Source organism: Aethalodelphis obliquidens, unplaced genomic scaffold (assembly GCF_003676395.1).
Source record: "Aethalodelphis obliquidens isolate GAN/ISIS:26980383/991018 unplaced genomic scaffold, ASM367639v1 scaffold38, whole genome shotgun sequence".
Taxonomy (NCBI): Eukaryota; Metazoa; Chordata; class Mammalia; order Artiodactyla; family Delphinidae; genus Aethalodelphis; species Aethalodelphis obliquidens.
Genome location: NW_020837982.1, coordinates 10,218,702 through 10,243,165, shown reverse-complemented (window position 1 = coordinate 10,243,165; position 24,464 = coordinate 10,218,702). Strand labels below are relative to the sequence as shown.

At 45.1% G+C, this 24,464-nt stretch overlaps 1 long non-coding RNA gene across 1 annotated transcript in view; it reads left to right on the top strand.

The window, feature by feature from the left end:
• Positions 1-12,168: 12,168 nt before the first annotated feature.
• LOC113632731 (uncharacterized) overlaps positions 12,169-24,464 on the top strand; it is a 68,566-nt gene continuing 56,270 nt past the window's right edge. Inside the window, exon 1 of the long non-coding RNA XR_003437936.1 lies at positions 12,169-12,322. This is a non-coding gene — a long non-coding RNA (uncharacterized LOC113632731). The remainder of the gene's footprint in view (positions 12,323-24,464) is intronic.

Here is a 24,464-nt window from a genome sequence, read left to right as displayed (position 1 = left end):
TAGAGCCAAACAGATACAGCCATTACACGCATGTTCTCAAGATAAACTAGTCCTCAAGTAAGAGGCTTGAGAGCACCATTTGTCACACACGGTCATCCTAACTTTACGGTAATTGGTGATCCTTTGTGTTATTAATAGGCTTAATTGCAGGAAAAACAAAGTATCTTTATGACAGGAGGTAGTTTTGCAACTTGGAGCAAGGAGCCCACCTCAGTTAGGATCCTACCTTCCCATAGGAACTGGGAGATAGGGATGCTCTCTCTCCTAATATTTCCATTTTGAAGAGATGGCTCCCAGGGCCTTGGGAGAGACATCCCTGGATCCTAAAGCTGCGCGAGGCTGATTTAGCTTCTAAAAAGACTTACACACATTTCAAAGAGGCAGAGAAAGAGCTTACAAGTTTTCTAAAGTTAGTGCTCTGAGAAAGGGGTGGGGGGAGAAGTCTCTTATTTTCAACAGGGAGAATTAAGCCTCTTATTTTAAAATGTTTATTGGTCTGTAAAATTACCATTTTGTTCTTCTGTTTACCACAGGAAGGACCAGGGGCTGGGTTTTGCTGGGCCCTTTGCAGCAGGGAAGCGCATGTGTACACCCCAAAGCTAGACTCTCCTCTTCTTCTAGACTTCCAGGGCCCTGTTTTTCATCCCACATTCCCATGACCTCTCTTTGCAGAACGATTTAATAGCTTTTTTTTTTTTTTTCTTCTGGCCGTGCCCTGCAGTATGCAGGATCTTAGTTCCCCAACCAGGGATTGAACCTGTGCCCCCTACAGTGGAAGCATGGAGTCTTAACCACTGGACCACCAGGGAAGTCCCAGATTCAACTTCTTGATCAAAGCTTCTCTCACTAGGTTGGGCTTCCCTGGTGGTGCAGTGGTTGAGAGTCCGCCTGCCGATACAGGGGACACAGGTTCGTGCCCCGGTCTGGGAAGATCCCACATGCCGCGGAGCGGCTAGGCCCGTGAGCCATGGCCGCTGAGCGCGTCTGGAGCCTGTGCTCCGCAACGGGAGAAAAAAAAAGAGAGGGCCGCCAAACAAAAAAAAAAAAAAAAAAAAAAAAAAGCTTCTCTCACTAGGTTATACCCCAGGGGCTGTGGGTGAGGGGGACGGACCTTGCATTTCATAGCCGAAAAGTCTTGTTAAAGTGTTCTAAACACAAGAATAATTTCACCCCCTTCCTTTCTCCTGTGCTAGTGTGGCTCAGACTTAGGTCGGCTCGAGGATAACTCCACTGTCGCTGCTATATGAGTGTTTGGAGCCCATATTTAGCACGGGGCTAGAGAAATTTGTGTTTGTTCCTTGAGGACAAATTGGACATACAAACACGGCTTTATAAACTGTGTAACTTTAAACTAAACATAGGCTCTGATTTCAGGGTAGACATATCACATGTTTTTCCACTTAGTAATTTGAGTACCCCCTGCCCCTATGTGCAGGAAGCCCAGCACTCCCCACCCCGACCCCGCTCTGAATGCTGTTACTTGCTTCTGTTCTTGTTCACTGGTGGAACTAGGGAAACATTGTTCCTACACAATCTGATGGGTCATTTTCTAGTGCCACGGGGACCACTGCCTAGGCCACAACAGTGATGCACACTCGGGCTTCCCAACTCTTAGTTCAGCAGTCCCCAAGCTTTTTGGCACCAGGGACCGGTTTTGTGGAAGACAGTTTTTCCACGGACCGGGGTGGTGGGGTGGGGAGATGGTTTCAGGATGATTCAAGCACGTTACATTTATTGTGCACTATATTTCTATTACTATTACATTGTAATATATAATGAAATAATTATACAACTCACCATAATGCAGAATCAGTGGGAGCCCTGAGCTTGTTTTCACTTACTACTCACTGATAGGGTTTTTTTTTGTTTTTTTAAAATTTATTTATTTTATTTATTTTTGGCTGCGTTGGGTCTTCGTTGCTGCACACGGGGTTTCTCTAGTTGTGGCGAGCGGGGTCTACCCTTCGTTGCAGTGTGTGGGCTTCAGTCGTTGTGGCTTGCAGGCTCCAGAGCGCAGGCTCAGTAGTTGTGGCATGCGGGCCTCAGTAGTTGTGGCTCACGGGCTCTAGAGCGCAGGCTCAGTAGTTGTGGCGCACAGGCTTAGTTGCTCCGCGGCGTGTGGGATCTTCCCAGACCAGGGCTCGAACCCATGTCCCCTGCATTGGCAGGCGGATTCTTAACCACTGCGCCACCAGGGAAGTCCCTACTGATAGGGTTTTGAAGTGAGTCTGCAAGCAATTGATCTATTATGGTCTCTGTGCAGTCAGACCTCTCTGCTAAGGATAATCTGTATTTGCAGCTGCTCCCCAGCGCCAGCATCACCGCCTCAGCTCCACGTCAATCATCAGGCATTACATTCTCATAAGGAGCACACAGCCTAGATCCCTCGCATGCACAGTTCACAGTAGGGTTTGCTCTCCTATGAGAATCTAATGCCGCTGCTGATCTGACAGGAGACGGAGCTCAGCCGATAATGCGAATGATGGGGAGTGGCTGTAAATAGAGATGAAGCTTCGCTCGCCCGCCCAGCCACCACTCACCTCCTGCTGTGCGGCCTGGTTCCTAACAGGCCACGGACAGGTACCGGTCCATGGCCTGGGAGTTGGGGACCCGTGTCCTAGTTACACAGGTTTGGGCAGGGTCCTCCAGTGTGACTGTGGTGCCAGGGGCCTGGGTCAGGGCCATGTCCAGCCTCGCCCCTTAAACCTTTAGGCACTGGTATTAAGCCTGGCCATTTGACCAGATGACTTTGCTCACAGAGGCTTCCCTTTCGGGAACTTTAGGGTTCTTTCCTCCTGTTGGATCTCTGTTAGAACCTTCTCAGTCTCTCAGAGATAACTTACTTAATATTAAACAGTGTGAAAAAGAATTCCAGTCTCACTCTCTTTCCTACCAGGTAGTGTCTTGGGCCCTTGAGGTCCATTTGCCCCGTCCTCCTCATCCACCAGCTCTGCCGACCAAGGGAGTATTGGGGTAGGGGTGGGAGATGGGGAGGGTGTGATGGGAAGGAGAGAGCCTTTGTGGGACCTCAAAGGGTGCTGGAGAGGGGACACTTAAGGCTCAGAGGAGAGTCAAAGAAGGTTTGCTCCCAGGGAGCCATGTACTTACAGAGAGAAGAAAACTGGCAGATCCTTGCCCCCTTGCTGCCTGTCCCACTCTTCCTCCCACCTCTGCCACCCTGATCCCAAGTCAAGCCCAAAGAGTCTGCTCAAGTTTCTGTGGGTTCATGGAATCATCTTCAATCATGAATACACTTCTAGGAGTGGCTGGCTCTGGTTGTTTAAAAAATCTGTGCCATACTGTACACTTTGCCCTGCAGCTTGCATTTCTCACTTAAGAGATCTGTTTCATGGACATTTCTGTAGTTCAGTAGTTATACCTTGGACTCATTCTTTTTTTTTTTTTTTTTTGCTGTGCTGTGCAGCACGTGGGATCTTAGTTCCCCGACCAGGGATCAAACCTGTGACCCTGCAGTGGAAGCTCGGAGTCCTAACTACTGGACCCCCAGGGAGGGAATTCCTTGGACTCGTTCTTTTAACAGCTGCATGGTGCTCCACAGTGGTTTTAACCACTCCTCTGCTGATGATCATTCAGTTTCCACTTTTTCTGACATATGATACATGCTACAGAGGGCATGTTTGTATTTTTTTATTAAGTTGTTACTTAATTGGTACGCGGGCCTCTCACTGTTGTGGCTCTCCTGTTGCGGAGCACAGGCTCTGGACGCACAGGCTCAGCGGCCATGGCTCACGGGCCTAGCCCCTCCGCGGCATGTGGAATCTTCCCAGACCGGGGCACAAACCCGTGTCCCCTGCATCGGCAGGCGGACTCCCAACCACTGCGCCACCAGGGAAGCCCTCATGTTTGTATCTATATCCTTATGTACTTGGTGGTTTTATTTCTGTGGGTTTGAGTACAAGAAAAGGTACAAAGGATAAAATATCACCAAATAAAAAAAACAAAAACAAGAACAAAATAAAACGAATAGATAAAAGCAGTCCACAGAGCTGAGTGTCTTTTCTTGTCAGGCAGAAGAACCCACCAGGGGAGACACTGGCTGACTCTTTCACGGAGGGGCATAAGTCAGGGATTTCTAACTGCTAGAAAGGGGCTGTTCATAATGTTTATGCTGATTAAAAGTTGCAAGCTTGTACCCTGGAGAGACCGGAGAGAGTCCACAGGTTTGTACACGGTTGGTGAAGACAAGTCCCATCATTCCAAGAGAGTCTTAAGTTAGGTTCACTAAGGATTGGGCATAGCAGTGTTACTCAATATTCATAACCATTTAAAATCTTCGGCTGGTTAGAAAGAGTTGTGGTGAAAAACAGCATTCAGTTTTGGTATTTCCTAGGCAGGTGCTGGTAAGATTTCTTTTACATGGGATTGCTGGGTGGAAGAGTATGTGTGTGGGAGGGGCGCAGAGTTCATTTATGATATTATGGAGAACAGGTTCGGTAGAGAGACAGAGGCAGAATGCAGATCAGAGTGTGGTGTGCCCTTTGAGAAATAAGGCCGGGAAGGAAACAGAGAGGGGGCCATGGCTGGAGATGGGTGACCAGTAGGCACCATGAGAGGTAGAAGTTGAGATGCCGGAGAATGGGATTGTTAAGTGTTGAGGGGAAGACCCCGAGGGAAGAAATAAAATCCAGAAAACGTGGGGAGGAACTGGCTGTAGATCCTGGGTGCTCACAGGGGGTGGGGCCACACCACTGTAGACATTACAATGGTGTGTGGCCCTTCGAAGGGCCACATACACAAACAGATACACCAAGGTATTAAAATCTCATGTAGTAGGGGCAGAAAGCAATCAGGAAATAAAGGTGTCTTAAAGGCTTTGTAAAGGGGCAATCATAGAAAAAATGGTAGAGAGACATGACTTGGGGTGTGACTTCCCTAGCAGTGCTCTGCTTGGTTGCTGATGCAAGACAAATCAAAGGTTGGAATCATCCAGAACATTATTCTGAGGCTCCGTCTGGCAGAGGCTGACGTGAGCCCCTCCCTCGTTCTTATCTCCCCAACATCAGTGGTAGAACAGGTATGAACCCACACTCGTATGTTACCGGTTAGCATATTATGTAAACATGGTGATAAGAAAGGCCTCCTAGATTCCCTTTCCGTGAGATTGACATCTTGAAACTACTTGGATTTGCTTGTTCTGAAGCTGGCTCTTCTCAACATTTCTGTAAAGAGGTTGAGAGGTTAATCCTGGGCCTTCCTCCACACCCCACTGCTAATCTCTGTTTCTCAGGGATCCAATCTCCAACCCCTGACCTCTCTTTTCAGGACTGAACTGCAAGGCCAGACCCATGGAGTCTCGGACTTCTCACTCCATCTTAGAGAAACAAAGGTTAAGGGACAAATGAGTTGTGGGGTTCATCAGAGGGTACAAGGGATACACAAATTCTACTCCTTCTGTGGGATCCCTGCCAACATCCCTAAACCAGCCTAAACTCTTTGTTCTAACGTTTACCTTATAATCCTGTAGTATTCAGATCTCTTAATCACACTGATTTCCAGATAATTTTCATGTCTTACCTACTGCTGATGAAGCTCTTTGCTCTACCCTGTGCTGAACCATATTTAAAAGCAATCACGGGCTTCCCTGGTGGCGCAGTGGTTGAGAGTCTGCCTGCTGATGCAGGGGACACGGGTTCGTGCCCCGGTCCGGGAAGATCCCACATGCCGCGGAGCGGCTGGTCCCGTGAGCCATGGCCGCTGAGCCTGCGCGTCCGGAGCCTGTGCTCCGCAACGGGAGAGGCCACGACAGTGAGAGGCCCGCGTACCGCAAAAAAAAAAAAAAAAAAAAAAAAAGCGATCACTAGGGACTTCCCCGGTGGTCCAGTGCTTAAGACTCTGCGCTCCCAGTGCAGGGGGCCTGGGTACCATACCTGGTCAGGGAATAGATCCCGCGTGTCGTAACTAAAAGATCCTGCATGCCGCAATTAAGACACGGCACAGCCAAATACACACACAAATAAATAAATAAAGTGATCACTAACCCAGAGCTGTTCCATGTAACAGATTTGTACTGAGGGTTTGAAAAGGCAGTAGCCAGGGCAGGGACTAGGGTGAGGTGAGTGAGGCACGTACCTTGAGTGCAGCATTTAAGGTGCACTCCAAAACCCGGTAATCAAGGTAAATAGTATTTTAATGAAATATTTGAAAAAATCAAAATTAATGCAAAAAATCCACAATCAACAAAATATTAAAATTTTAAAGACAGGATCAGTTGTAAGACTTAATATTAGGCATCTACATATATTCTGAAAAAATTTTTTTTAATAAATTTATTTATTTATTTATTATTTTTGGCTGCGATGGGTCTTTGTTGCTGAGCACCAGCATTCTCTAGTTGCGGGGAGCGGGGGCTACTCTTTGTTGTGGTGCACAGCCTTCTCATTGCGGTGGTTTCTCTTGTTGCGGAGCACAGGCTCTAGGCGTGGGCTTCAGTAGTTGTGGCACACTAGCTCAGTAGTTGTGGTTCACGGGCTCTAGAGCACAGGCTCAGTAGTTGTGGCACACGGGCTTAGTTGCTCCATGGCATGTGGGATCTTCCCGGACCAGGGCTCGAACCCATGTCCCCTGCATTGGCAGGCGGACTCTTAACCATTGCGCCAACAGGGAAGTCCACTGAAATTTTTTTGCAACTGTTTCTGCCACCAGAAATTGCTCTCTGGCTAACTTGACCCCCAGTACCCTCATACCCAACCCAGGATTAATGGGGGCCGTTTGCTTGCTTCTCATACAGATTTTCAATCAGTCTTACTGTGTTCAGTCTTACCTACACCCCTGTCTTCAGGGATCATTGGTACTCTAATTTCTGAGCCTTTCTGGGGATCTGTGCTGATTGCCCCATGCACACCCTGGAGCCATTTGACATTTTTTCTTAATCATCCATTATTTTATTTATTCTTTTTTTTTTTAAAAATATTGGACTATAGTTGATTTACAATGTTGTGTTAGTTTCAGGTATACAGCAAAGTGATTCAGGGGTGTGTGTGTGTGTGTGTATTTTTCAGATTCATTTCCATTATGGGTTGAGTTTGCTGTAGGAGGGTGGACTCCAGCATCTATCAGTTCATCATCTTGTAATCAGTATTGTGTATTTATTCTCTACCAAATCCCCCAGTAGCGATGACCAAAGAGGTATTTTAAAACAGTCTTGTGATTCTTAAACTCTGATCAAAGAAGCAAAAAGTAGTTTAACCAATATATCCTGTTTTACCAGTTTGTTACAAAATTAGGTTACACCCCTTTCAATTTTTTTTTTTTTTTTGGCCACACCACTGCATGGCATGCAGGATCCTATTCCCGGACCAGGGAATCCTATTCCCAGACCAGGGATCGAACCTGTGCCCCCTGTGGTGGAAGTGTGGAGTCTCAACCACTGGACCACCACGGAAGTCCCTCCTTTCAATATTTAGATTAAACTATTCTTTACCTCCACCCTGCCTATTAGGATGTTTTTCCGTCTCCAGGATCCTTCTTCCACGATGACAGTTAACAGTTCTGTAGTATTTACTTTGGGCCAGTCATTCTTCTAAGTGCTTTTTTGCATGTATTAGCTCATAATAACTCCAGACTCCTCAGGGAAGCTTTTTAAGTGTAATGGGTTAGTACTTGTCATTATTATCTTGAGGAGAGCAAAATCTGAAAGTCTGCTCAGTCTGCCAGAGATTCCTGGGTGTGTGTTTTGTGTGTGTGTGTGTGTGTGTGTGTGTGTGTGTTGACTCTTGTTGCCCTTAATCAACTATGGATTGCTGGTGAATCTCAGGTTGCCTAATGATTTTGATCCTTGTCTACTGATAAGTGACCCATTGAACACCAGTCAAGGAGAGTATCATATCCTCTTGGACAGTGATTGGTTAAGAGGTGGACACATGGCCCAAGCTGGGCCAATCAGAGCCAAAGATGCTTACTTCTGGGACTTGGATGGAAATGCAGAGAATGAAGTCTCTGTGTTTCCACCATGGCTCCCAAGCTTGTAGACTATAGCCCTGTTGACTGCAGTGCACTCCACTTAGAGAAACCCTAACAGAGAATAAAGCCAACATAGAGGAAAGCAAAGCTGGGTCGTGGAGGGAGAGAGAGAGACTGAGACCTGATGATACTGTTTGAACCCCTTGATCCAGCCACATGACTGCTCCTGACTTTTCAAATTACAGGAACGAATCAATGTCATCAATGTCTTTTCCTTTTTTATCTTTTTTGGCTGCACCACGCAGCATGCGGGATCTTAGTTCCCCGACCATGGATCAAACCCATGCCCCCTGCAGTGGAAGCATGGAGTCCTAAACACGGGACCGCCAGGGAAGTCCTGTCATTTCCTTTTTTTTGGCTGCATTGGGTCTTTGTTGCTGCACGCGGGCTTTCTCTACTTGTGGCAACCGGGGGCTGGCTACTCTTTGTTGTGGTACATGGGCTCTAGGGCGTGGGCTTCAGTAGTTGTGGTGCATGGGCTTAGTTGCTCCGTGACATGTGGGATCTTCTCGGACCAGGGCTCGAACCTGTGTCCCCTGCACTGGCAGGAGGATTCTTAACCACTGTGCCACCAGGGAAGTCACAAAGAGATTTTTCTTTTTTAAAAACCACTTTGAACTGACTTTCTGTTACATGAATATAAAGAATCCTGGAAAATGCAAGGGGTAAGACAGTGACACAGTCTGTAGGCTGGAGCACCTGGGTGCCTGTGATCTGGGTCTAAGAGATAGTGACTTAAAACAATGTGCCAGCCTGTGAGCGGTGTTCTCCCCAGGCAGCCCAGGATCTGTGTGAGTTTGGATGTGGATTTCTCACTATCTTCCTAGGGTCCTTTTCCAGATGGTACTCTTTTCTTAATTGCTGGGACCTTCTCCTCTCAGGGGCGGGAGCCTGGCATCTCCTGGCTTTTTCCCTATTTCTAGAACCTCTCTGGGTGAGTCTGTTAGTTTAAAAGCCACTGCATTTGGGTATGGGAAGACTGCCCAGTGACTGGCCTTATATTTTCACTTTGGCTCACTATTTAATATTTCTTTTTTCCCCCTTATATATAACTGAAGTAGAAATTTTCTGGTTTTCTTTTTTTCTGGACAACTGTGGTGGGTTTTTTGTTTGTTTGTGTTTTGGTTTTGGAGGGGGCTTGGCGGTGGTGAGGTTTTGCCCTGGCGCCTGCCTGCTAAGCTTAGGAGGGGTGGCAAGGCAGTTCTGTCCACCAGCTGTCCTAGAGGAACTACTTTAAAGTAGGTCTTCTTACAAATGAACATATCTACGAAACAGAAATAGACTACAGACATAGAGAACAGACTTGTGGTTGCCAAGGGGGAGGGGGGTGGGGGAGAGAAGGATTAGGAGTTTGGGGTTAACAGATGCAAACTAGTATATATAGGATGGATAAACAACAAGGCCCTACTGCATAGCACAGGGAACTATATTCAATATCCTGTGATTAAACCGTAATGGAAAAGAATATATGTATGTTTAACTGAATCACTTTGCTGTACAGCAGAAATTAACACAACATTGTAAATCAACCATACTTCAATAAAAAAAGAAGTAGGTCTCCTTTTTTGGGATGTGGCCTCTCCCATGCCAATTGTATTTGTTCACAGATAATATTCCAAATCTTTTTCATCACTAGGTAGAGAGCACCTGTCCACTGGCCAACTAGCTTATGTTAATTTCATAGTAATGTTTGTTGTCTTTCCCATAGTTCCTGGCATCTGGAAACATTTTTGTGGGCAGTGACAATAGTTAACCAGTATGTTTTGGGGGGTGTATTTTGAGTGCGGTTTTCTAAATCTCTCTTCCACAAATCCACTCTAAAGCACTAATCTGTGAGCAGTTTTGTGGTCTCCACCCAACATCAAAAAGTGGCATGGAAAGCCGGTAACATCATGAAGGTTTCACCGATTCATGTTCCAAAAATGTCACCACTCCTGCTCAGGCCACAGCGTCAACACTATATATATATTCAGTGATTTATTTTATAAAAGAGTAAGTCCTTTTTTTTTTTTTTTGCGGTACGCGGGCCTCTCACTGTTATGGCCTCTCCCGTTGCGGAGCACAGGCTCCGGACGCGCAGGCTCAGCGGCCATGGCTCACGGGCCCAGCCGCTCTGCGGCATGTGGGATCTTCCCAGACCGGGGCACGAACCCGTGTCCCCTGCATCGGCAGGCGGACTCTCAACCACTGTGCCACCAGGGAAGCCCTCTTTCTTTTTTTAAAATATTTATTTACTTATTTTTGGCTGCGTTGGGTCTTTGTTGCAGTGCGCGGGCTTTTCATTGCGGTGGCTTCTCGTTGGGGAGCACGGGCTGTAGGCGCACGGGCTTCAGTTGTTGTGGCACGCGGGCTCAGTAGTTGTGGCTTTTGGGCTCTAGAGCGCAGGCTCAGTAGTTGTAGTGCACGGACTTAGTTGCTCCACGGCAAATCTTCCCAGACCAGGGCTCGAACCCGTGTCCCCTGTATTGGTAGGCGATTCTTAACCACTGCGCCACCAGGGAAGCCCCTCCTCATTTATTTCTTTAATGTTTTTGTCCCTTGCATCAGATGTTACGGTCTTTAAGATTATGCCCTGAGGCAGTTTTAGAAGATACCCAGAAATTCTGTGAGACTATCCTTTGAAAGGTGCGGATCTATGTCTTTCCCTTGCCCCAAACCTCGGCGGGTTTGTAACTCCCTTGTAATCAATAGAGTGTGATGGAAATGATGAATGTGTGAATCCTGAGGCCAAGAATAAATGCTTGCAGCTTCTACCTTGTTTGCCAAACACTTGGTTTTGGAGCCCTGAGCTGTAAGGTAAGAAGTCTGAGCCCAGGCCATAGTGAGAGGTTACGTGTAGGTGCTACGATCAATAGCTCCAAGCGGAGGTCACAGCAGACAGTCAGCCTTATACACCAGACATGGAAGTGAAGGCGCCTCCATGTGAATCCAGCCTCCAGCAGTCAGGCCTTCCAGCCCTGGAGCCTTCCCAGCTGAGGCCCCAGGGGTCATGCAGCGGAAACGGGCCTTTTCTGCTGGCCCCGTCTGGATCTCTGACCCACAGAATCTGGGAGCAAAAGAAAATGTTTGTTTTAAGCCTTTATGTTTTGGGTTAACTTGTTATATATATACATACATACATATACACATCTTTATATTCATATTTATTTGATTTATTTATTTTTATTGAAGTATAGTAAATTTACAATTCTGTGTTAGTTTCAAGTATACAGCAAAGTGATTCAGTTATATATATATTCTTTTTCAGGTTCTTTTTCATTGTAAGTTATTATAAGATATTGAGTATAGGGAACTCCCTGGCGGTCCAGTGTTTAGGACCCTGTGCTCTCACTGCCAAGGGCCCAGGTTCGATCCCTGGTCAAAGATCTCACAAGCCACGTGGTGTGGCCAAAACAAAACAAAACTGAGTATAGTTCCCTTGGGTTAACTTGTTATAAAGCAATAGTAATCAGAACGCAGTCCTAAACTGAGTCTTCCACCCTTCTCTGTACAACTAAAAGTTTGGAGGGCAGTGATGGAGAACTCATGGTCCCTGTAGGCCCACTGGCTCCCAAGAAGAAAAAAATGGTGGAGCTGAGTCAAGGGTTCCCTTTTAATCTTCCCATAATTACCAATGAGATATGTCATTTTTGCATGGATTAACTTTCTTCCTCATCAAAGAAATATCAGGAGAAGGGGACAAGTGTTCACCTCTGTCAAGAAGGGTGTTTTAGGGGCTTCCCTGGTGGCGCAGTGGTTGAGAATCTGCCTGTCAATGCAGGGGACACGGGTTCGAGCCCTGGTCTGGGAAGATCCCACATGCCGCGGAGCGACTAAGCCCGTGCGCCACAACTACTGAGCCTGCGTGTCTGGAGCCTGTGCTCTGCAACAAGAGAGGCCGCGATAGTGAGAGGCCCGCGCACCGCGATGAAGAGTGGCCCCTGCTTGCTGCAACTAGAGAAAGCCTGCGCGCAGCAACGAAGACCCAACGCAGCTAAAAATAAATATAATTAATTAAAAAAATAAAGAGGGGTGTTTTAAAGGGTTTATTCTGCGTCTCCTCTCCCCCTAAATTATTTCAGTTGACTCTTTCTTTTTGTTATAGTGTCGTAATATAAATTATAGTAAAGTTAAAAGAATGAGTTATAATACATTTATGTTATATAATTATATACAATATATATAATTAAGAAGTTATAATAAAAATGTTGTAATAAAAAATAAAAATTCTCATATTTGTTTTCTCTTCAAATGTCTTATGTTTCTTGGCTATCTCTTCACACAGGTGTGCAGCATTATAACTCTGGAGGCTCTGAGTACGTGGGCAGGGTTGTGGACACACGGACCTCACACAGGGAAACTGGTAAGTGAAAGGGCTCTGTTATTGGGAATACACTTAAGTGTTAGAGCAGGGAGGGCTTTCCTCTGGAGCAGTTTCCTTCTGCAGAAAAGAACTGCCCCGTCTCCTGCTTTGTTATGAGCTGCTTACAATTCGAGAAGCTGGTTGGGGAAGGACTGGGGTCCCCACCGTTCAGTGTTAAGTTTCACTTAATCTCCCTATGTTCAGTCCCATCCCTCACCCCACTTCCTCTACTCTACCTGGTCTCCCCACATCTGGAGCATCTCATTTCTTCATAAGGTAAACTTCCCGTCTCTTGTACAGAAGGTGCCAGCCTGCAAATATGGAACATGAGGGAAGGTAGTGGTCTGATCCCTCAGTAACACATGTCCAAGCACCTCCTCATTTTAGCCTCATGGCTCACCTGCGGTTTTTGTGGTACCTAGAATCTCCAAGGGCTGAGCCTTTCCAGGTTCTGTGAGGTTTAATTGGCTCCTTTCCCAGTGGGCACCCCTATTCAGGGTTAGGAAGATTAAATTGCCCAAAGTTATACATCTAATCATGGAATTTAGACTCCATCTCAGGTTTGTCCGTCTTCAAACCTCTGTATTTCTTATTTTATAAAGCTAGAAAAAAGCCTGATAAGCCTGAGAAAATAGAATACCAGAAGAACCAATTTCAGAATATAGATGCAGGATTCCTAAATGTTAACAATCTAGCACAATATTGAAAAATCTATACAAGGCAGGCGACTCAGTAAAGAAATGCAGAGTAAAATGAGATATCACTTTTGTGTGTATGTGATTAACTTAGCAGAGATTTTAAGAAAGATCCTACCCACTGTAGGCAGTGGATGGAGGAAATAGGCATTCCCATATGTTTCTGGTGCGAGAATAAATTGGCATCACCTTTCGAGGGGTCGCTTTTACTATATGTAACAAAGTCTTAGTATCCTCCATAACTTTTGGCCCAGAAGTTCCAGTTCTAGGAATTTATTTTCAGGAAACAATCATGATAGGCACAAACATTTAGCTATGAGGATATTAATATCAATGTTATCTATAATATTGAAAAATTAATAACAATGTATCTGTTCACCACTATGGGCTTGATAAAAATAAACTATAATACCACACAAAATAATGTTGGAGAATAGTTTTAATCATATGAAAATATGATAACGATACATTAAGTGAAATACATAGGTTCAGAATGGTGTGTTCTCATTGTATTGCAATTTGTGCAAGTGATGAAAACTGAACTAAAAGTGGCTGAAGAGAAAGAAAAGGAATGTACTGATTCATAGTACTAGAAACTCAGGGCGTGTAATACCTCAGGCAAGTTGGGTCCAGGCACTCATGGATCATCACGAGAAATCTATTTCCATCTCTTAATTTGTATTTTGTGTTGGTTTTACTTTCACATAGACTCTCCATGAGAGCTGTTAAAGAGGGTGTATTAGTCAGTGTCTTCCAGAGAAACAGAGCCAAGGGGACCCGGAAAGCTGATGGTGTAGATCTAGGCTGAGTCTGAGGCCTGAGAACCAGGAGCGCTGAGAGTAAAGGATTGATGTCCAAACTCAAGTTGTCAGGTAGAGAGTGGACTCAGCCTTCCTCCACCTTTTTGTTCTATTCAGCTCTCAATGGATTTGATAGGTCCACCCACGCTGGGGAGGGCTGTCTTCTTTACTCAGTCCACTAATTCAAATGCTAATCTCTTCTTGGAACACCTTCAGACACACCCAGAAATAATTTTTAGCCAGTTATCTGGGCACCCCTGTTGCCCAGTCAAGTTGACACATAAAATTAACCATCACAAGTCCACCCCCTGTCAAGTTGACACTCATACATATCTCCTTAAACCATACTAATCTCCAAGTAAAGAATAACAAAGGTTGGGCTTCCCTGGTGGCGCAGTGGTTGAGAGTCCGCCTGCCGATGCAGGGGACGCGGGTTCGTGCCCCGGTCCGGGAGGATCCCACATGCCGCGGAGAGGCTGGGCCCGTGAGCCATGGCCGCTGAGCCTGTGCGTCTGGAGCCTGTGCTCCGCAACGGGAGAGGCCACAACAGTGAGAGGCCCGTGTACCGCAAAAAAAACAAAAAAAACACAAAGGCTTAATTCCACCTGACACAACACAACTCTCCATACAACTGAAAATGCACTAGCCCCTTCCTCAGAAGAGGAGGTAAAGTCCTTGAGTGATGTTTACTCTCCTTGTCACCCTCTAACTTAAACAGTATGATGTAGAATTAACAATACTTAAATATTATGATTTAAAGTCAATACATCTTATGTTGCATGGTAAGGAAATAAGAGAGGAAAGAAGACAAAGATACTCCCACACAATCATAACAAAATAAGGAGGAAATCCTCTATGACAGTTACAATCCTCATGTCTCTAACTGGCCACGTGGCTGGTATTTATAACTACTTTCTCCCGCTACCCATTCTGTATTGCCTTTGCCTTCAACAAGCACCTGAGATGGTCATCATCATTCTTTACTTGTAGGATGACCAAACCTTCATTCCTGAAGGGTCTGCACCATTAGTAGTCATGCCTGGGTTGGATTGTACTTTTCCATTGACCTTAATCATAGGACACAGTAATACTAAGAGATGTCTAAGGGATCTCCTGTATTCCACACATATTCCTCCTTACCTCCATCGTGGATAGTCCAATTTCCTCTTGGCAGCCAGGATCAATCACTCCAGCCAGCATAGTAGCTCCCTTCTTTGCCTGTTGATTCAGTCATGAGATGCCCAAAGTGGCCGGGTGGGTCTCTTAACTTCCAGCTTATTGGAATCATTGTTATATCTCTTAGTGGAAGCATTCCTCCTTCTGGAACTAAGACCTGTAGGCCAGCAGAGCATAAGGTCACAGGAACAGGAAGCTAAAACTTTGCTAGTGGGTCATTAGGGGTTAGAGTGAGTGGTACCACTCCCATTTCCACCCCAATTCCTGGATCCGTGAATCCTGGCTATGGGAGAAACAGCACTGTAGCATTGGACACTGATTCAGAGCATATACAGCCTCCTGGAGAACCTGGCCGCAGCCCTGAGAGGTATTGCCACCTAGCTGGCACTGTAACTGAGTCTTCACAGGGCCGTTCCACTGTTCTATCCAACCAGCTGCCTCAGGATGGTGGGGAGCATGTTAAGACTAGTACATTCCATGAGTGTGGGCTTATTGTTGCACTTCTTTTGCTGTGAAGTTCTTTTTTTTTTTAATGTGTGAAGTGAGTTCTTGGTCAAGCATTTCAGTGTGGAATACCATGGGAGTGGATAAGGTATTCTGCAAGTCCACTGATGGTAGTTCTTGCAGAAGCACTGTGTGCAGGGAAGGCAAATCTGTATCCAGAGTAAGTGTCTATTCTAGGAAGAACAAAATGGTACTCCTTCCATGATGGAAGTTGTCCAGTATAGTCAACAGGCCGGAAAGTAGCTAGCAAATCGTCTCGGGGATGGTGCTGTATCAACGACTAGGTGTTGGTCTCTGCTGCTGGCAGGTTGGGCACTCAGCAGTGGCCACGGCCAGGTTGGCCTTGGGGAGTGGAAGTGCGTGTTGCTGAGCCTGTGCATTGCCTTCACCCCTGCCACCATGGCTGCTTCATTCATGAGCCAAGTGGGTGATGACTGGGCTGGCTGTGGAAAGAGACTGGCATCCACAGGATGGGTCATCCTTTCCGCTTCATTATTAAAATCTTCCTCTGCTGAGCTTACCCTTCGGTGAGCATTCACGTGGGACACAAATACCTTCATGGTTTTTTGCCCATATATCTCTTCACCACATTTCCTCATCACCAATTTTCCAATCATGTACCTTCTGAGTCCCTAACCATCCAGCCAAACCATTGGACACGTAAATCAGTATATAATCACGTGTCTGGCCATTTCTCCTTCCAAGCAAAGTGAACAACCAGGTGCACTGTCTGAAGTTCTGCCCACACCACTGTCCTTCAGGGACGTCCCCAAAGGGCCTATGGTGCTACAGCTGTCCAGTTTTGGGTGGTGCCTGCATATTGTGCTTCTAGAACCATCTGTAAACCAGACCAGAGTTTTCTCTTTCTCTGTCAGCTGCCATGGAGAACTCCCCATGAGGCCATAGGTGCAGGATGGGAGAGAGAAGGGGCAGCAGGAGTGGGGACCATGGACCTTTGGGCCACATCTTCATGTAATTTACTTGTGCTTTCAGGACCTGCTCAGGCCTCATCATGTATATGTCACTTCCATTTGATGATGGAGCGCCGCCGTGCACTATGTGCCTTGGTGGGTCAGGTAATGCCCAGTTCATGGTGGGCAGTTCAGGTCACATGGCAACTTGGGAGTCCTTGGTCAAGCGTTCAGTCTCTGCTAAGGCCCAGTAGCAGGCCAAGAGCTGTTTCTCAAAAGGAGAGTAGTCATCTGGAGGGGATGGCAGGGCTTTGCTCCAAAATCCTAAGGGCCTGCACTGCAGTTCACCTACAGGGGGCTGTCAAATGCTCCAAACAGCATCGCATGTCAAGAAGGAATATCTTGACATGCCCCTTACCCCTGGACCCCTCGAAATTTCACTGAGGTGGAAGGTCCCTGAATTTTTGTTGGATTTATTTCCCACCTTCTGGCATGCAAATGTCTTACCAAATCTAGAGTAGTTGCTACTTCTTACCCACTAGGTCTGATTAGATTAATGTCATCAATGCAGTGGACCATAGTGATAGCTTTGTGGGAGAGAAAGGTGATCAAGATTCCTGAGAACTAAATTATGACATTGGGCTGGAGAGTTGATGTATCCCTGAGGTAGCATCGGAAAGGTCTGTTGTTGGCTTTGACAGCTGAAAGCAGACTGCTTGACAGGGTGGAGAAAAAGGCATTTGCCAGATCAGTAGCTGCACGCGAGGTGCCAGGAGATGTGTTATTGGGCTGGCCAAAAGGTTCATTCGGTCTTTTCCGTAAGATGGCTCTAGTAGCGCTTAGTTGTCTTTAACTTCATTGGAAACAATGTTGTTAGATTGTATTATGAAAGCTATCATATCAGCATGCATTTTTTAAAAAAAACATTAAAATTGGTGAATTTTTGTATAGCCATTTTAATATTGAAGATGGAAAAGAAAAAGCAACATTTTCGGCATATTATGCTTTACTATTTCAAGGAAGGTAAAAACGCAACTGAAATGCAAAAAAAGATTTGTGCAGTGTATGGGGAGGGTGCTGTGACTGATCGAACTTGTCAAAAGTGGTTTGCTAAGTTTCGTGCTGGAGATTTCTCGCTGGGCAATGCTCCATGGTCGGGTAGACCAGTTGAAGTTGCTAGCAATCAAATTGAGACATTAATTGAGAATAATCAACGTTACACCACACGGAAGATAGCTGACATACTCAAAATATTCAAATCAAGTGCTGAAAATCACTTGCACCAGCTTGGTTATGTTCATTGCTTTGATGTTTGGGTTCCACATAAGTTAAGCGAAAAAAACCTCCTTGACTGTATTTCTGCATGTGATTCTCTCCTTACACATAATGAAAACAAATTGTGATGGGTGATGAAAAGTGGATACTGTACAATAATGTGGAATGAAAGAGATCGTGGGGCAAGCGAAATGAACCACCACTAACCACACCAAAGGCTGGTCTTCATCCAAAGAAGGTGATGTTGTGTATATGGTGGGATCGGAAGGGAGTCCTCTATCATGAGCTCTTTCCAGAAAACGAAACGATTAATTTCAACAAGTACTGCTCCCAACTAGACTGACTGAAAGCAGCACTTGATGAAAAGCGTCCGGAATTAGTCAACAGAAAACGCGTAATCTTCCATCAGGATAACGCAAGACCACATGTTTCTTTGATAACCAGACAAAAACTGATACAGCTTAGCTGGTAAGTTCTGATTCATCTGCCATATTCACCAGACATTGCACCTTCGGATTTCCATTTATTTTGGTCTTTACAAAATTCTCTTCATGGAAAAAACTTCAATTCCCTGGAAGACTATAAAAGGTACCTGGACAGTTCTTTGCTCAAAGAAATAAAAAGTTTTAGGAAGATGGAATTATAAAGTTGCCTGAAAAATGGCAGAAGGTAGTGGAACAAAATGGTGAATACATTGTTCAATACAGCTCTTGGTGAAAATGAAAAATGTCTTATTCTTACTTTAAAACCGAAGGAACTTTTTGGCCAACACAGTACTTTGCTCAAGCAATGAAACCACATCTGGTACAGTAACTGCTAGTGGAAACACCACCTGGTTAAGCTTGTGATAATCCATTATTATTCCTTAAGACCCATCTATCTTCTGCACAGACCAGAAAGGCAAGTTGAATGGCAATATGGTGGGAATTAACACCCCTTTATCCTTTATGTCCTTGATGGTGGTACCAATCTCTGCGATACCTCCAGGCATGCAGTACTGCTTTTGGTTTACTATTTTCCTATGTAGAGGCAGCTCTCGTGCCTTCCACTTGGCCTTTCCCACCCTAATAGCTCTCACTCCACAAGTCAGGGAACTAATGGGGGGATTCTGCTAGCTGCTGAGTATATTTATTCCAATTACACATTCGGGAACTGAGGAAATAGCTACAAGGTGGGTTCAGGGACCCACTGGGCCCTCTATGAGACAGACCTGAGCTAAAACTCCATTGATCTCCTGACTTAAATCAGGCTCTCCTCTGACTGGTGGATCACAGTGACATTTTGGGTCTCCTGGCATTAATTTCAGTTCAGAGCCAGTGTCCAGAAGTCCCTGAAAGGTCTGATTATTTCCTTTCCACCAACGCACAATTACTCTGGCAAAGGCTGAAGGTCCCTTTGGGGGAAGGCTGAGAGAAAGATCAACAGCATAAATTTTTGGTAGCTTACGAGGGTCCTTCCTCAAGGGGACTGGCCTCCCCTTCCTTCAACGGGTTCTGGGTCTGTAAACTGGCTCAAGTCTGGGAATTGACTGTGGGACCATTATTCCAGTTAGACTTTTGTTCACCAGACCTGGAATTTTTTTGCTCATATAGATCAAGTAAGCATTTAGTAGGCTTCCTATCTATTTCACTTCTGGAACACCACCATCAACTAGCCACCTAGGTCTCTGAGAGTCAGACTGTTCTATTAATGCTTTGACTCTGCTATCCATTATGGTAGCCAAGCCCATCTCGCCTTTGGGTGGTTGAGTGCTACCACTTGGCCTCCACCATCCTGGGATCCAGTTACTCCCATCACATTTAGGGTTCCCAATTCAGTGGCTGCAGTTCCCACTGGGAGATCTGGCCTACAGAGAAGAGCAATCTCAGAGGTCCTCCAGGCTGCTGGGGCTCCCCTCACAAACTTCCTTCTCACTGTCTTCCAGACCCTCCCAGAGTGGGTGAGTAGGCCTTAAATGACAAATGCCCTGTAACATTCCAATCTCCCTAATCCTTTGAATCCTTTCCTCGACATTAAACCAAGGCAGTTTCATCATTTCCAGTTTACTCACTGTGGGCCGCCTTTTGGCCCATGTTTCAGCCAACCAACCAACCAAACTGTTCTAACTTCCCAAGCTGCAAACTAAATGCAGAATCTCTGCCTAGTGAGCCCGTATCAGTAAATTTGGCCTGATCCAATTTTATGTTCCTTCTACCATTATCCCACACCCTTAGTGTCCATTCCTCCACGTTCCCCAGATCTCTGTCTGTGTAAATTAGGAAACCTTAAGTTATATATTGTTATAAATTATATATGAATATAAATACTAAAAAGAGATTTATTATAAGGTATTGGCTCCTATGATTATTGAGGCTGAGAAGTCCCATGATCTGCCATCTGTAAGCTGGAAACCAAAGAGAACTGATGGTGTATCAGAGGCCAGAGAGCTGGAGAGCAGGTGGCGTAGATTCTAGTCTGAGTCTGAAGGCTTGAGAAGTAGGAGTGCTTGAGGGCAGGACTTTAAATAGGCAGAGAGCAAATCCAACCTCTTTGCACCTTTTTGCTCTATTCAGCCTCAACGGATTGGATAAGGCCCACCCACAGTGGGGAGGGCCATCTGCTTTACTCAGCCCCCTGATTCAAATGCTAGTTTCTTCTGGAAACACTTTCACAGACTACCTAGAAATAAGGGTCAACCAGCTATCCGGGCATCCTGTGGCCCAAGTCAAGTTGACATGTAAAGTTAACCATCACAGAGGGCTAGTAGCAGCTCTGGGATTATGTTTTACCAATGCGAAAGTCTAACAAAAATAGAGTCTTTCCTTTCAAATCATTCCAGCAAAAATTCCAATGCTGCATCTCTTTGGCCAGGCTTGGGTCACGTACTCCTCTTCTTCAGCTGAGAGGTGGTGTGAGTGCCACCTTAATAGTAGTTGAGATAGCTAAAATTTATTGAGTACTAATTATGTGTAAATCATGAATCTTCTGTGATTAGATGTGTAACCTTGGGCAATTTAGCCTCCCCAAGCCTGAAAAGGACTCAAAATCAGTGTCCTCTGTGTTATTTCACTTAATCCTCCTGACAACTCCAATAAAATGGATTCTATCATCATCCTCATTTAACTGATGAAGAAACTGAAGCCCAGGCAGGTTACGTATATTATGCATGACAAAAGAATTAGCAAATGGTGCCTCCACCTGCATGGACTGAAAATATGGGTGGAGGCAGTTTCCTCCCAAAAGAATCAGATGCTGCTTCTGACATTGAAGACAGAGCCCAAAACAAAAGAAAAACAAAATGAAACAAAACAAACAACCACTCAGGATACAGGGATGTGAAGACTTAAAAAATCTATCACTAATATACTCATAAAGGTAAGAGAATATATTGCACTCGTGTTATAAGAACAGGATGATATAATTATAAATATTAAGAGAAAAAAGAAAGCCCTTAAAAGTTAAAGCAGGGTAGTAGGCCCAAAAAATGTAATAGAAGAGTTGGAAGGTAAACTTGAGGAAATCCTGAAGAAGATGAAGAGATGGAAAATAGGAGAGAAAAGATGAGAAGATTAAAACAATAAGTCTGAGAGGTTCAATATCTGAATAATAGAGTTCCAGACAGAGAGAACAGAGAAGATTTAGGGGAAGCAGTCATCAGTAAAACAATACAGAAACATTTACCAAGCTCAAGGACATGAGTTTCCAGATTGAGGGGTCCTTCAAATGCCCAGAAAAAAGGATGAAAAGAGACCCACCAAGACACATCATCATGAAATTTCAGAACATGGGGGCAAAGAGATTTAAAAAATCTTTGAGAGAGAAAAAGAGAGATGGAGATTAGGAATCAGATTTGACTTTTCATTCTTCAGTGAATAACACTGGAAGCAAGAAGACAACAGAGCAATGCCCTCAAAATTCTGAAGCAGCATGATTTCCAACCTAGAATTCTCCACCCAGCTAAATTATCAATCAACTCTGAGGGTAAATAAAGACATTTTCAAGTATGCAACATTTCAAAGCATTTCCCTCCTATGCATCCTTTCTGAAGAAGCTACTGAAGGCTGTGCTATTTTTATAAATTAATTTTTGGCTATGTTGGGTCTTCGTTGCTGCCTGCGGGTTTCCTCTAGTTGTGGTGAGCGGGGTCTACTTTTTATTGCAGTGCATGGGCTTCTTATTGTGGTGGCTTTTTTTGTTGTGGAGCACGGTCTCTAGACATGTGGGCTTCAGTAGTTGTGGCACGTGGGCTCAGTAGTTGTGGCTCGTGGGCTCTAGAGCGCAGGCTCAGTAGTTGTGGCTCACGGACTTAGTTGCTCTGCGGCACATGGGATCTTCCCAGACCAAGGATCAAACCTGTGTCCTCTGCATTGGCAGGCGGATTCTTAACCACTGCACCACCAGGGAAGTCCTTACTGTACCTTTTTTTTTTTTAATTAATTAATTAATTTATTTTTGGCTGCATTGGGTCTTCGTTGCTGCGCACGGGCTTTCTCTAGTTGCGGCGAGCGGGGGCTACTCTTTGTTGCGGTGCACGGGCTTCTCATTGCGGTGGCTTCCCTTGTTGCGGAGCATGGGCTCTAGGTGCACGGGCTTCAGTAGTTGTGGCGCGTGGGCTCAGTAGTTGTGGTTTGCGGGCTCTAGAGCGCAGGCTCCGTAGCTGTGGCGCACAGGCTTAGTTGCTCCGCGGCTTGTGCGATCTTCCCGGACCAGGGCTCGAACCTGTGTCTCCTACATTGGCAGGCGGATTCTTAACCACTGCGCCACCAGGGAAGCCCCTTACTGTGCTTTCTGAACAAGAGAATAAACCAAGAGGAAGGCATGACATACAATAAATAGGAATCTGACACAGGAGAAAGGTGAAGGGAATCCTCAGGGCGAGGGTAATGGGAGATTCCAGGATGACAGCTGTGCACTGGATGCAGAAGGAAACAAATTCAGACTGAAGCAGTGCGACCCGAGAGAGAGATGAATTGAGGACTGACACCACCATTCGCCCCACCACCATCATGCAGACTTTTAAATCAAGGATAAAATGTCCAGAGAGTCTGACCCACATTTTCCTCTGAAGTTTGTCAATATGCTCATCACTCCTGGATGACCTGCTGCCTGATCTGCTGTGGATAGTGTCTCGCAATGCTCCGCTTAGACCTCTTCTAGGAGCTGGAGGGCAAGTCCTGGTGAACAGAAAATACAGAACAGCCTCTCCCTCTGACTGTATCCTGGCCAAACACCTAAAAGCTGGCCCATGCTGTGGTGCTGCCACATGTCTCAGCTGCGCTGAGCCCAATGCCCAGTGTTACTCATCATGTTACTCAGTGATTTTCCCATAAAAGGCTCTTATAAATACTCAGGGAAGCTGAAGCCAGGCAGTGACCCAGAGACAGTTCAGCTTATCTTCTCCTTCTACAGTGCCAGTGTCACCCTTTCCTTACCCTCCTTGTTTGGTGCTTACTACTCAGATTTTCAAAACTCAGTAATATTTAGGGAGGCATATCTAGGTGGAAAACTAAAAAGGAAAAGTGAAAGTCAACAGTGAAAAGTGAAAATCAACACGAAAGTCATCACAGTGGTTAGCGCTGGGGGGTAGAGAAAAGACTGCAACTGAGGTGTAAACAGAGGCCTTGGAAGGACTGGCTGTGTTTTATATCTCAAAATTAGTGGATGATTGCTTTTTTTGTTTTTGAATTTTATTGTATTATTTTTTTATACAGCAGGTTCTTATTAGTTATCTATTTTGTACATATTAGTGTATGTATGTCAATCCCAATCTCCCAATTCATCCCACCCCCCCTTCCCCCCTTGGTGTCCAACATTTGTTCTCTACATCTATGTCTCTGTTTCTGCCTTGCAAACCGGTTCATCTGTACAGCGTGAAGTCAGAAAGAGAAAAACAAATATCGTATATTAACACATATATATGGAATCTAGAAAAATGGTACAGTGGATGACTGTTTATCCTATTATTACATTTAAGTTGCACAAATGATTTTATTCCCCTTTTTGTTTGTATGATACATTTCACAGCAAACCATTGAAAAAAATCAGGTGCTGTTACTCAATAGATAAGGAAATGAATGCAGACAAGCAGAACTAAGAAATGTTCTTCCAGAATCTTTGAAAAACGAAAACACCTGCAAAGAGAAAAAACAGGAGGGGACACTTGTGTCTGGCTCTTTCTGTTACAGGGAACAGAGACCTGCTTAATTTATTCATTTTTAAAAAAATTTATTTTATTGAAGTACAGTTGATTTATATTGTTGTGTTTATTTCTGCTGTACAGCAAAATGATTCAGTTATATGTATATATACATTCTTTTTCATTATGGTTTATCACAGGGTATTGAATATAGTTCCCTGTGCTATACAGTAGGACCATTCTCTATATAACAGTTTGCATCTGCTAATCCGAAACTCCCAATCCATCTCTCCCCCACCCCTGCTTAATTTAACTCAAGAAAGGAGTTGGGGTTGTTTTGAGTCTACGTGTGGAATGAACTGGAATGATAAAACTCAGGTAGTTTTTCACTCTCTCTACAGGCATCTCTGTGTCCCTGTCTGTTTGCTCTGCTCCCTATTGGCTATATAGTAAACCTCCCCCAAATTCTTTGGCTTAAAACAACAATCACCATTTATTTATTGGCTCATGATGCTGTGATTTGGGAAGGGATTGGCAGGAACAGCTCATCCCTGCTCCATCAAGTGTTGGCCGGGTCAGCTTGACTGGGGCTGGAGGGTGCTGATGGCTTCACTCACATGTGTGGCTTCTCAGCTAAGGCGTCCAGAACAGCGAGGGGCTGGCTGG